The sequence below is a fragment of the Oncorhynchus gorbuscha genome, linkage group LG08 (genome assembly GCF_021184085.1).
Source record: "Oncorhynchus gorbuscha isolate QuinsamMale2020 ecotype Even-year linkage group LG08, OgorEven_v1.0, whole genome shotgun sequence".
NCBI lineage: Eukaryota > Metazoa > Chordata > Actinopteri > Salmoniformes > Salmonidae > Oncorhynchus > Oncorhynchus gorbuscha.
The window spans coordinates 76,575,671-76,587,253 of record NC_060180.1 but is presented as its reverse complement, the minus strand read 5'-3'; positions in this window follow the sequence as shown (position 1 = coordinate 76,587,253).

Here is an 11,583-nt window from a genome sequence, read left to right as displayed (position 1 = left end):
CTGCTCTGTTGTTTATGATTGTGTTGTCATGGAGGACTGATTGTTGTTTATGATTGTGTTGTCATGGAGGACTGGTTGTTGTTTATGATTGTGTTGTCATGGAGGACTGGTTGTTGTTTATGATTGTGTTGTCATGGAGGACTGATTGTTGTTTATGATTGTGTTGTCATGGAGGACTGATTGTTGTTTATGATTGTGTTGTCATGGAGGACTGATTGTTGTTTATGATTGTGTTGTCATGGAGGACTGATTGTTGTTTATTGATGATATCAACATTATAGTTATAACCATGTTATGAGGCTATACAGGACTGACCATCCATGATATCAACATTGTAGTTATAACCATGTTATGAAGCTATACAGGACTGACCATCCATGATATCAACATTATAGTTATAACCATGTTATGAAGCTATACAGGACTGACCATCCATGATATCAACATTATAGTTAAAACCAGTGTTTGTTTACATATACAATGTTTACAAACATTGGAGGAGAACAAGCTTCTATTTTGGGTTCTGATGAGTGTGACAGTTGAACTAAACTCATGAGGCATTTATAAAAGTTACATTCTTCAATAATGAATGGTTATATATAATAAATAAGTAAATTAATAAGTCATAAAATTTCACATGCTGTTGTGCAAATGGAATAGACAACAGGTGGAAATTATAGGCAATTAGCAAGACACCCCCAATAAAGGTGTGGTTCTGCAGGTGGTGACCACAGACCACTTCTCAGTTCCTATGCTTCCTGGCTGATGTTTTGGTCACTTTTGAATGCTGGCGGTGCTTTCACTCTAGTGGTAGCATGAGACGGAGTCTACAACCCACACAAGTGGCTCAGGTAGTGCAGCTCATCCAGGATGGCACATCAATGCGAGCTGTGGCAAGAAGGTTTGCTGTGTCTGTCAGCGTAGTGTCCAGAGCATGGAGGTGCTACCAGGAGACAGGCCAGTACATCAGGAGACGTGGAGGAGGCCGTAGGAGGGCAACAACCCAGCAGCAGGACCCGCTACCTCCGCCTTTGTGCAAGGAGGAGCACTGCCAGAGCCCTGCAAAATGACCTCCAGCAGGCCACAAATGTGAAACAGACTCCAGGAACAGACTCCATGAGGGTGGTATGAGGGCCCGACGTCCACAGGTGGGGGTTGTGCTTACAGCCCAACACCGTGCAGGACGTTTGGCATTTGCCAGAGAACACCAAGATTGGCAAATTCGCCATTGGCGCCCTGTGCTCTTCACAGATGAAAGCAGGTTCACACTGAGCACATGTGACAGTCTGGAGACGCTGTGGAGAACGTTCTGCTGCCTGCAACATCCTCCAGCATGACCGGTTTGGCGGTGGGTCAGTCATGGTGTGGGGTGGCATTTCTTTGGGGGGCCACACACACTACTGAGCCTCATTTTGACTTGTTTTAAGGACATTACATCAAAGTTGGATCAGCCTGTAGTGTGGTTTTCCACTTTAATTTTGAGTGTGACTCCAAATCCAGACCTCCATGGGTTGATACATTTGATTTCCATTGATCATTTTTGTGTGATTTTGTTGTCAGCACATTCAACTATGTAAAGAAAAAAGTATTTAATAAGAATATTTCATTCATTCAGATCTAGGATGTGTTGTTTTAGTGTTCGCTTTATTTTTGTTGAGCAGTGTATAAACACCAGTCTCAAGGTCAACAGTGAAGATGTGACTCTCGGATGCTGGCCTTCTAGGCAGAGGTCCTCTGTCCAGTGTCTGTGTTATTTTATTGGCCAGTCTGAGATATGGCTTTTTCTTTGCAACTCTGCCATTCAAAGGCTTTTATTATTTTAAATTATTTTGATCAAACACATTTTGTCTCTGACTCGCTCAGGTGGATCAAACTTGCGCCTTTTTTTCCCCAATGCTGATTTGACTGTCATTGAGAAAACAGAGAAAGTCAAATATGTATTTCAGCAAATATCCTTTCTGAATTTAAAAGTAATGATTTTGTTTTTCAAAAGTATCTGTAATCTGATTATAATATTTTAGCTGGTAACGTAACGGGTTAGTTATACCTGTAATCTGTATATAATATTTTAGCTGGTAACGTAACGGGTTAGTTATACCTGTAATCTGTATATAATATTTTAGCTGGTTACCGGGTTACAGTTATACCTGTAATCTGTATATAATATTTTAGCTGGTTACCGGGTTACAGTTATACCTGTAATCTGTATATAATATTTTAGCTGGTTACCGGGTTACAGTTATACCTGTAATCTGTATATAATATTTTAGCTGGTTACCGGGTTACAGTTATACCTGTAATCTGTATATAATATTTTAGCTGGTTACCGGGTTACAGTTACAGTTACCGTTTTGTTTGTTTTGTTCCCTTTCATGTAATCCGTCCCCACAAGGTCAAAGGTTAGAATTAGTGTTAGAATTATGTATCGGAGCTAGGGTTAGTTTTAGGGTTTAGAGTTAGGGAAAATAGGATTTTTGAAAGGGACTGACTCATCACACGGTAGGTGTGTGTGTATCCTGTGTGTTTTGTGGTGTGTTTGTGTGGAGACGTACTCAGAAGTTTCTCGCCACCCAGTACTCTGTCCCGTCCTCAGTCACCCACCAGCCTGCTACTGAGATGATATGGTTAATTAGAGACAAGGGGCGGAATTCAGCAAACACACCACCACTACACGCCTCCAGGCCGTCACAAGCACACCACAGCTGAGGAGAGGACAATAGTCACAATGTGAGAGAGAGAGGCTTATCAAAGAACAACAACTAAACACATTACATAAGGAATGTTATTTTCTGTATTTCACATACCTATTACATATAATAGACAGCAGTGGAGGCTCCTCAGAGGAGGAAGGGGAGGACCATCCTCAGGGAATTTCAGAAAAAAATCAAAATAGTAAAACATTAAAGTTATCCTTTTTAGACGAAACTATACTAAATATATTTACATGCCACCAAGTAATTGATTAATGCAAACCATTTTGTAATGAAGGTCTAGAGTAGCCTCAACAGCACTCTGTAGGGTAGCAACATGGTGTAGCTGGAGGACAGCTAGCTTCCGTCCTCCTCTGGGTACATTGACTGCCATATAAAACCTATGAGGCTCATGGATCTCACCCCCTTCCATAGACTTACACAGTAATTATGACAACTTCCGGAGGACGTCCACCAACCGATCAGAGCTTTTGTAGCATGAACTGACATGTCCACCCAATCAAAGGATCAGAGAATGAATCTAGTACAGAAAAGCATAAGATACAGCTAGCTAGCACTGCAGTATATAAAATGTGGCGAGTAGTTGACTCAAAGAGAGAGAAAGATAATAGTTGAAAAGTTTTGAACAAATTAATTTCTTCCTAAATTAAGGAGGGAGAGAAAGCTAGCTATATTTGGTTGTATGTTATTAGACTTTCACTAGATTAGCCTACTGAAACAGGGGAAGCTATGTTAGCTAGCTGGCTATCCAACAGAGAGGGATGCTATGTTAGCTAGCTGGCTATGGCTATCCAACAGAGAGGGATGCTATGTTAGCTAGCTGGCTATGGTTATCCAACAGAGAGAGATGCTATGTTAGCTAGCTGGCTATGGCTATCCAACAGAGAGGGATGCTATGTTAGCTAGCTGGCTATGGCTATCCAATAGAGAGGGATGCTATGTTAGCTAGCTGGCTATGGTTAACCAACACCGTAACTCTTCCAATTCAAGGTAAGATTTTGTTTTTCTGAATGTATTAGCAGGTGTAACTGCTGAACTGCTTTCAAACGGTACACTACTGCATAACTGTAACTGGTTAGTTCTAGTAGCTACACTACATGGCCAAAGGTATGTGGACACGTGCTCATCGAACATCTCATTCCTAAATTGTGGGCATTAATATTGAGTTGGTCCCTTCATTTGCTGCTATAACAGCCTCCACTCTTCTGTGAAGGCTTTCCATTAGATGTTGGAACATTGCTGCTATAACAGCCTCCACTCTTCTGGGAAGGCTTTCCACTAGATGTTGGAACATTGCTGCTATAACAGCCTCCACTCTTCTGGGAAGGCTTTCCACTAGATGTTGGAACATTGCTGAGGGGGACTTGCTTCCATTCAGCCTCGAGCCTGTGTGAGGTCAGGCACTGAAGTTGGACGATTAGGCCTGGCTCACAGTCAGCGTTCCAATTCATCCTAAAGGTGTTCAAAGGGTTGAGGTCAGGGCTCTGTTCAGACCTGTCAAGTTCTTCCACACTGATTTCAACAAACCATATCTGTATGCACTTCGTGCACGGGGGGCATCGTCATGCTGAAACAGGAAAGGGCCTTGCCCAAACTGTTGCCACAAAGTTAGAAGCACAAAATCATATAGAATGTCATTGTATGCTGTAGCATTAAGATTTCCCTTCACTGGAACTAAGGGACCCAAACCATGAAAACAGCCCCAGACCATTATTCCTCCTCCACCAAACTTTACAGGTAGCACTATGCATTCGGGCACTAGCATTCTCCTGGCATCCGTCAAACCCAGATTCGTCTGCCTGACAAATGGTAAAGCATGATTCATCACTTCGGAGTTCAGTGGCGGTGAGCTTTACACCACTCCGAGAATCCACTCTCACATAGGTACGTGGTTGCAAAGAGCATCAGTGTTTTAACAGCGCAATTTTCCAAGGCAGGATACTCTGAGCGCAGCCCAATCCAGACATCTGTCAGTGGCTTCTGATTGAATTACATTTTCACAGAACCGCTTGTTGTTGCAATTTCGATATCGGTAAGTGGACTGGAGGCAGGCCATGAAAGGGATAACGAATCCAGTTGTTTGTGTCGTCCGTTTCAGGAAAGTACCTGCGTAATTGCTCACCCAACTCACTCCGGTGCTTCGCTATATCACATTTGACATTGTCCGTAAGCTTGAGTTCATTTGCACACAAAAAAATCATACAATGATGGAAAGACCTGTGTTGGAAAGACCTGTGTTGGAAAGACCTGTGTGTTGGAAAGACCTGTGTGTTGGAAAGACCTGTGTTGGAAAGACCTGTGTAATGCAGGCAGAGAAGAGCTCCAACTTCTTATAGCTTCTCATAGCTTAACCAACTTAATCATAGCCTCAATTTTGTTCCGCACATTGAATATAGTTGGAGAGTCCCTGTAATCCTAGATTCAGGTCATTCAGGTGAGAAAAAAACATCACCCAGATAGGCCAGTCTTGTGAGAAACTTGTCATCATGCAGGCAGTCAGACAAGTGAAAATTATGGTCAGTAAAGAAAACTTTAAGCTGGTCTCTCAATTTAACATAAATGGTCAATACTTTGCCCCTTGATAACCAGCGCACTTCTGTATGTTGTAAAGTGTTACATGGTCGCTGCCCATATCATTGCATAGTGCAGAAAATACACGAGAGTTCAGGGGCCTTTAACAAAGTTAACCATTTTCACGGTTGTGTCCAAAACATCTTTCAAGCTGTCAGGCATTCCCTTGGCAGCAAGAGCCTTTTGGTGGATGCTGCAGTGCACTCAAGTGGTGTCGGGGGGAGCTGCTTGCACGTGAGTTACCACTCCACTATGTCTCCCTGTCATGGCTTTTGCACCATCAGTACAGATACCAACACATCTTGACCACCAAAGTCCATTTGATGTCACAAAGCTGTCCAGTACTTTAAAAATATCCTCTCCTGTTGTCCTGGTTACCGGTGGTTTGCAGAAGAGGATGTCTTCCTTAATTGACCCCCCCATAAAAGACATATACCAGGAGCTGTGCCAGGCCCGTCACATCTGTTGACTCATCCAGATGTTTCAAAACATCTCCTGCCGTGTCAATGATGCGTTGTGAAACTGTTGTTTGATGAAGTCATTGTCTCTGTAGTTTTTTGGAGCCTTTTCCCCCAGCATTGGTCCTAGCCATATCCGTGGCAGCAGGAAGAATTAAGTCCTCCACAATAGTATGGGGCTTGCCTGTCGGTAGCTCACCATATAAGACGCGTCTAGCCCCTTCTTATTAATGGTATCTGATGCTTATATACGTCTTACTACTCAAAAGTTTTGTTTGCCAAAGTTTATTTAGTTTATTTTGCATTGTTTAGAAGGAGTGTAAGGGAGAATCTACTTATTTACTGATTTTACTTACTTGTTCTGCCCACTATGATTAATTTGCTCCCACAGAGCCCCATAAAACCTAGTTGTCAATCAAACAGGCAAATGGTTCCAATCATTTTTACACCATTTATTTTTCCACCAATCATTTTTCCACCATTCACATTTCCACCAATCATTTTTCCACCATTCACATTTCCACGAATCATTTTTCCACCATTCACATTTCCACCAATCATTTTTCCACCATTCACATTTCCACCAATCATTTTTCCACCAATCATTTTTCCACCAATCATTTTTCCCATATGGGATTTTAGAAACACTTCAAATAAGGGCTGTGTTTTGTGTAGACTCACCCTGGCGTGACGTTTTGACAAGGTGACTTTTATCATTTAAAAAAATAAATAAAAAATAACATTCCATAAATTACTATACAATAACAAATAAACACAGGACATCACAACAAATATTTTTTTCTTTTAAGAAACATAAAATAACATTAAAGTAAATCAATAAAAAGTTGTTAGAATACATTTTTTGTTTGTTATTAATACATTTTATAAAATATTTGATTTCAAGTAAAAATATATTTCATTTGGTGACATATTTCAAATACTTGTTTTTTGTAAAATTTACCCAGAGAGAATTAATAAATTGACGACTGATTTCAGTAGCTTTGTATTAATTTGAATAATATCATATTACATCTTTCATTGTAAATTACATGGGTCTTCTTCATGAAATAAAACATTTAACTACTTAACTCACTCCAAAATAACACATTTATATCATTCATTATGACAGAAAAGGCATATGTCCACATTATTTATCTTTGATTTAACCAGGCAAGTCAGTGAAGAACAAATTCTTATTTCCAATGACGGCCCAGGAACAGTCGGTTAACTGCCTTGTTCAGGGGCAGAATGACAGATTTGTACCTTGTCAGCTCTAGCAACCCTTCGGTTACTGGCCCAATGCTCTAACCACTAGGATACCTGCCGCCCCAACATTACAAGGGTATCTTACAAGGGAATATGTTGTGCAAGATTTTAAAGTAAATTTATTTTACTTTATTTGATATACAAACTTTAAGAGGGAGAAACCAAGCTTTTTTCCATTCGATTTCAGTAATATATGCGTTCCAGAAGAACGTCCCTCTGGGACGGATCTAATTCTTGGACTGAAATGAGTTCCCTTAAGAATGTATGATTACATTTGTCATCCAGCAGGGGGCAACCTTCTAACATAAACTGTGCATCTATCGTGACGTGTCCTCCAAAATACTAATGAGATGCCATTAATTGAGTAATTTATGATTGAGGTATTGCTTTGCATATAGAATTAAGTGATTTATAATTTATTTGGTAAGTTCTATGTTTCTAAGACCTTCCTATAAGAGAGAGTATATTCCCTTCTTTATTAAATAAATCAAGCACAAATATAATGTTTATTTCAAACCACTTAGGGATAAATAAGAAAGACTTGTTTCTAACATTATCTTTGTGGTTCCACAGAAGTATTTTGTGTCGGGGGAGAAGTTGTGAACATTTTATTTATTTTATTTGTAGAGTTTCTCGTCTAAAAAAGTCTTGTTTGTGAAATCTGGACAATTTGATGGGTCATTTTGCTAAAGAAAAGTTACACTTTGGAGAAAAAAAACAAATTTACAAAAAAAATATGACAAGGAATGAAGTATCGTTGTGGATTCAGAGCTAAAGCTATCTTTTTATCCAGTTTATTTGAAAGGTATTGTTGATATCAATGAAACCTAGTACTTCAAGCCCACCATCAGCTCTTAGGTTTGATTTGACAGACGTCTGAAGATTGTGTTGTTTATTTCTCCATATAAACTCTAGGAAAGGGTTGTTAATATCCTTGCTGGTTTGATCAGTAACAGATAGGGATAAAGTTGGGTAGACAGACCCTCTGCTTTAGACAGTAAAACCCTTCCAATAACAGAGAGCTCACGTTAGAGCCATGTATTAAAGAGGGATTTAGTTTTCTTTCATCTCTGAAAGAAATTGAGATGTTGACCGACAATATGGCTTTTCGCCATGTGCACCCCACAATATTTCACAGTATCTTTCCCTGGAGTGGGACGTATGGAATATTCTCAACAGATTGGTTATTTGAGTTAGGTACGGAATATTCTCAACAGATTGGTCTTTTGAGTTACGTACGGAATATTCTCAACAGATTGGTCATTTGAGTTACGTACGGACAATATTTCTCAATTAAGTTTCAGACCAGAAGTAGAAGAGAATGATTTGATTATATTAAGTCCAATAGCAACTTGAGCCTTATCTTTTAGAAACAAAGCTGCTAATTGAGATATATTTTGACCTTTTTAACAAAATCAAAAAACGTGTACAACAATGTATAAGAAACTTATATTCTATTGTATTAAATGCTTTACGAAAGTAGAGGAATAAAATAAGCAACTAAACAGCTGATGGTTAAATTATAATATTATTCTGAGTCAATTAAATCAGCGTAATCAATTAAGTCTAAAACGAACCCAATGTCACAGCTGATGTGGCACCAGCCTAGGGTTCATTAACAAGGTGGTTAAGGACCATTTTAAGTCTATTAGCATATGCTAAAGTTGTCAATTTATAATCTGTTCTTTAATATAATTAGCCTCCAATGACCTTATTAAAAGGGGATCTTTATCGGGTGTCGGTATTAAGGAAGTACCCCCATGCTCCATGGGAGTAATCATCTCACCGTTAGCAAGGCATTCTTGGTTCATGTTGAATACTGGTCCCTCTAAATGTTCCCCAAAATGTAAAATAAAATTCCAAAGAAAGATCATCTGTTACCAGGTGCTTTTTCCTTCCTCATAGATTTTAAGAGCGTCTCTAATCTCTACTATAGAATAGAAAGACCCTCTGTTCCCAGGTGCTTTTTCCTTCCTCATAGATTTTAAGAGCGTCTCTAATCTCTACTATAGAATAGAAAGGCCATCTGTTCCCAGGTGCTTTGTCCTTCCTCATAGATTTTAAGAGCGTCTCTAATCTCTACTATAGAATAGAAAGGCCCTCTGTTCCCAGGTGCTTTGTCCTTCCTCATAGATTTTAAGAGCGTCTCTAATCTCTACTATAGAATAGAAAGGCCATCTGTTCCCAGGTGCTTTTTCCTTCCTCATAGATTTTAAGAGCGTCTCTAATCTCTACTATAGAATAGAAAGGCCATCTGTTCCCAGGTGCTTTTTCCTTCCTCATAGATTTTAAGAGCGTCTCTAATCTCTACTATAGAACACTCATCTTCACATATGGAATTGAACTAATTGGATCATGACCATGGATAAGTTTCATAAAATGTCCATACACACAGTTTACACAAGGTATTGTCAATATTTATTAAGGCAGAAAGAGATGTTCTCTTACAGTTCCTTTTTTTTTTTTGCAAGAGCAGAAGAATATCTTGTGTTTTTCTTACCCTCGTCGACTTGCTCCAGATGTATTAAATGACGCTTTAGCTAAATCACAATGTACATTTGATCTACACTGAAACAAATATATGAACGCAACATGTAAAGTGTTGGTCCCATGTTTCAGGAGCTGAAATAAAAGATCCCACTATTGTTCTATACGCACAAAAAGCTTATTTATCTCAAATGTTGTGCGTAAATTTGTTTCCATCCCTGTTAGTGAGCATTTCTCCTTGGTCAAGATAATCCATCCACCTGACATGTGTGGCATATCAAGAAACTGATTAAACTGCATGATCATTACACAGGTGCACCTTGTGCTGGGGGCAATAAATGGCCACTCTAAAATGTAGTTTTGTCAAACAACACAATGCCACAGATGTGTCAAGTTTTGAGGGAGAGTGCAATTGGCATGCTGACTGCAGGAATGTCCACTAGAGTTGTTGAAAGACAATTTCATGTACATTTTTCTACCGTAAGCTGCCTCCAACTTTGTTTTAGAGAATTTAGAGGTAAGTCCAACCTGCCTCACAACTGCTGACCACGTGTAACCACACCAACCCAGAACGACGGTGTGTTCCAATTCCCGCCAATATCCAGCTACTTCACACAGCCATTGAAGAGGAGTGGGACAACATTCCACAGCCATTGAAGAGGAGTGGGACAACATTCCACAGCCATTGAAGAGCAGTGGGGACAACATTCCACAGCCATTGAAGAGGACTGGGACAACATTCCACAGCCATTGAAGAGCAGTGGGGACAACATTCCACTGGCCGCAATCAACAGCCTGATAAACTCTATGTGAAGGAGATGTGTCGCGCTGCATGAGGCAAATGGTCACACCAGATACTGACTGGTTCTCTGATCCACACCCTTACTTTATTTTTTAAGGTATCTGAACAACAGATTCATATCTGTATTCCCAGTCATGTGAAGTCCATAGATTAGGACCTAATGAATTTATTTCAATTGACTGATTCCCTTATATGAACTGTAACTCAGTAAAATATTTGAAATTGTTGCATGTTGCGTTTATATTTTTGTTCAGTATAGTTTTATTTGAGGTTTATTCAAATCTGTTTCTTCCTGTGCTGAAAAGGTTTTCTACAAGAGCATTACATTTGTTCATAAAGCTAATCTTCTTTCAAACGCATTTGTTTCTTTATTTCCCTACTGCGTGTAATGGCAGTAAATGTTTCTTTATTTCCCTACTGCGTGTAATGGCAGTAAATGTTTCTTTATTTCCCTACTGCGTGTAATGGCAGTAAATGTTTCTTTATTTCCCTACTGCGTGTAATGGCAGTAAATGTTTCTTTATTTCCCTACTGCGTGTAATGGCAGTAAATGTTTCTTTATTTCCCTACTGCGTGTAATGGCAGTAAATGTTTCTTTATTTCCCTACTGCGTGTAATGGCAGTAAATGTTTCTTTATTTCCCTACTGCGTGTAATGGCAGTAAATGTTTCTTTATTTCCCTACTGCGTGTAATGGCAGTAAATGTTTCTTTATTTCCCTACTGCGTGTAATGGCAGTAAATGTTTCTTTATTTCCCTACTGCGTGTAATGGCAGTAAATGTTTCTTTATTTCCCTACTGCGTGTAATGGCAGTAAATGTTTCTTTATTTCCCTACTGCGTGTAATGGCAGTAAATGTTTCTTTATTTCCCTACTGCGTGTAATGGCGGTAAATGTTTCTTTATTTCCCTACTGCGTGTAATGGCAGTAAATGTTTCTTTATTTCCCTACTGCGTGTAATGGCAGTAAATGTTTCTTTATTTCCCTACTGCGTGTAATGGCAGTAAATGTTTCTTTATTTCCCTACTGCGTGTAATGGCAGTAAATGTTTCTTTATTTCCCTACTGCGTGTAATGGCAGTAAATGTGTCTTTATTTCCCTACTGCGTGTAATGGCAGTAAATGTTTCTTTATTTCCCTACTGCGTGTAATGGCAGTAAATCTTTCTTTATTTCCCTACTGCGTGTAATGGCAGTAAATGTTTCTTTATTTCCCTACTGCGTGTAATGGCAGTAAATGTTTCTTTATTTCCCTACTGCGTGTAATGGCAGTAAATGTTTCTTTATTTCC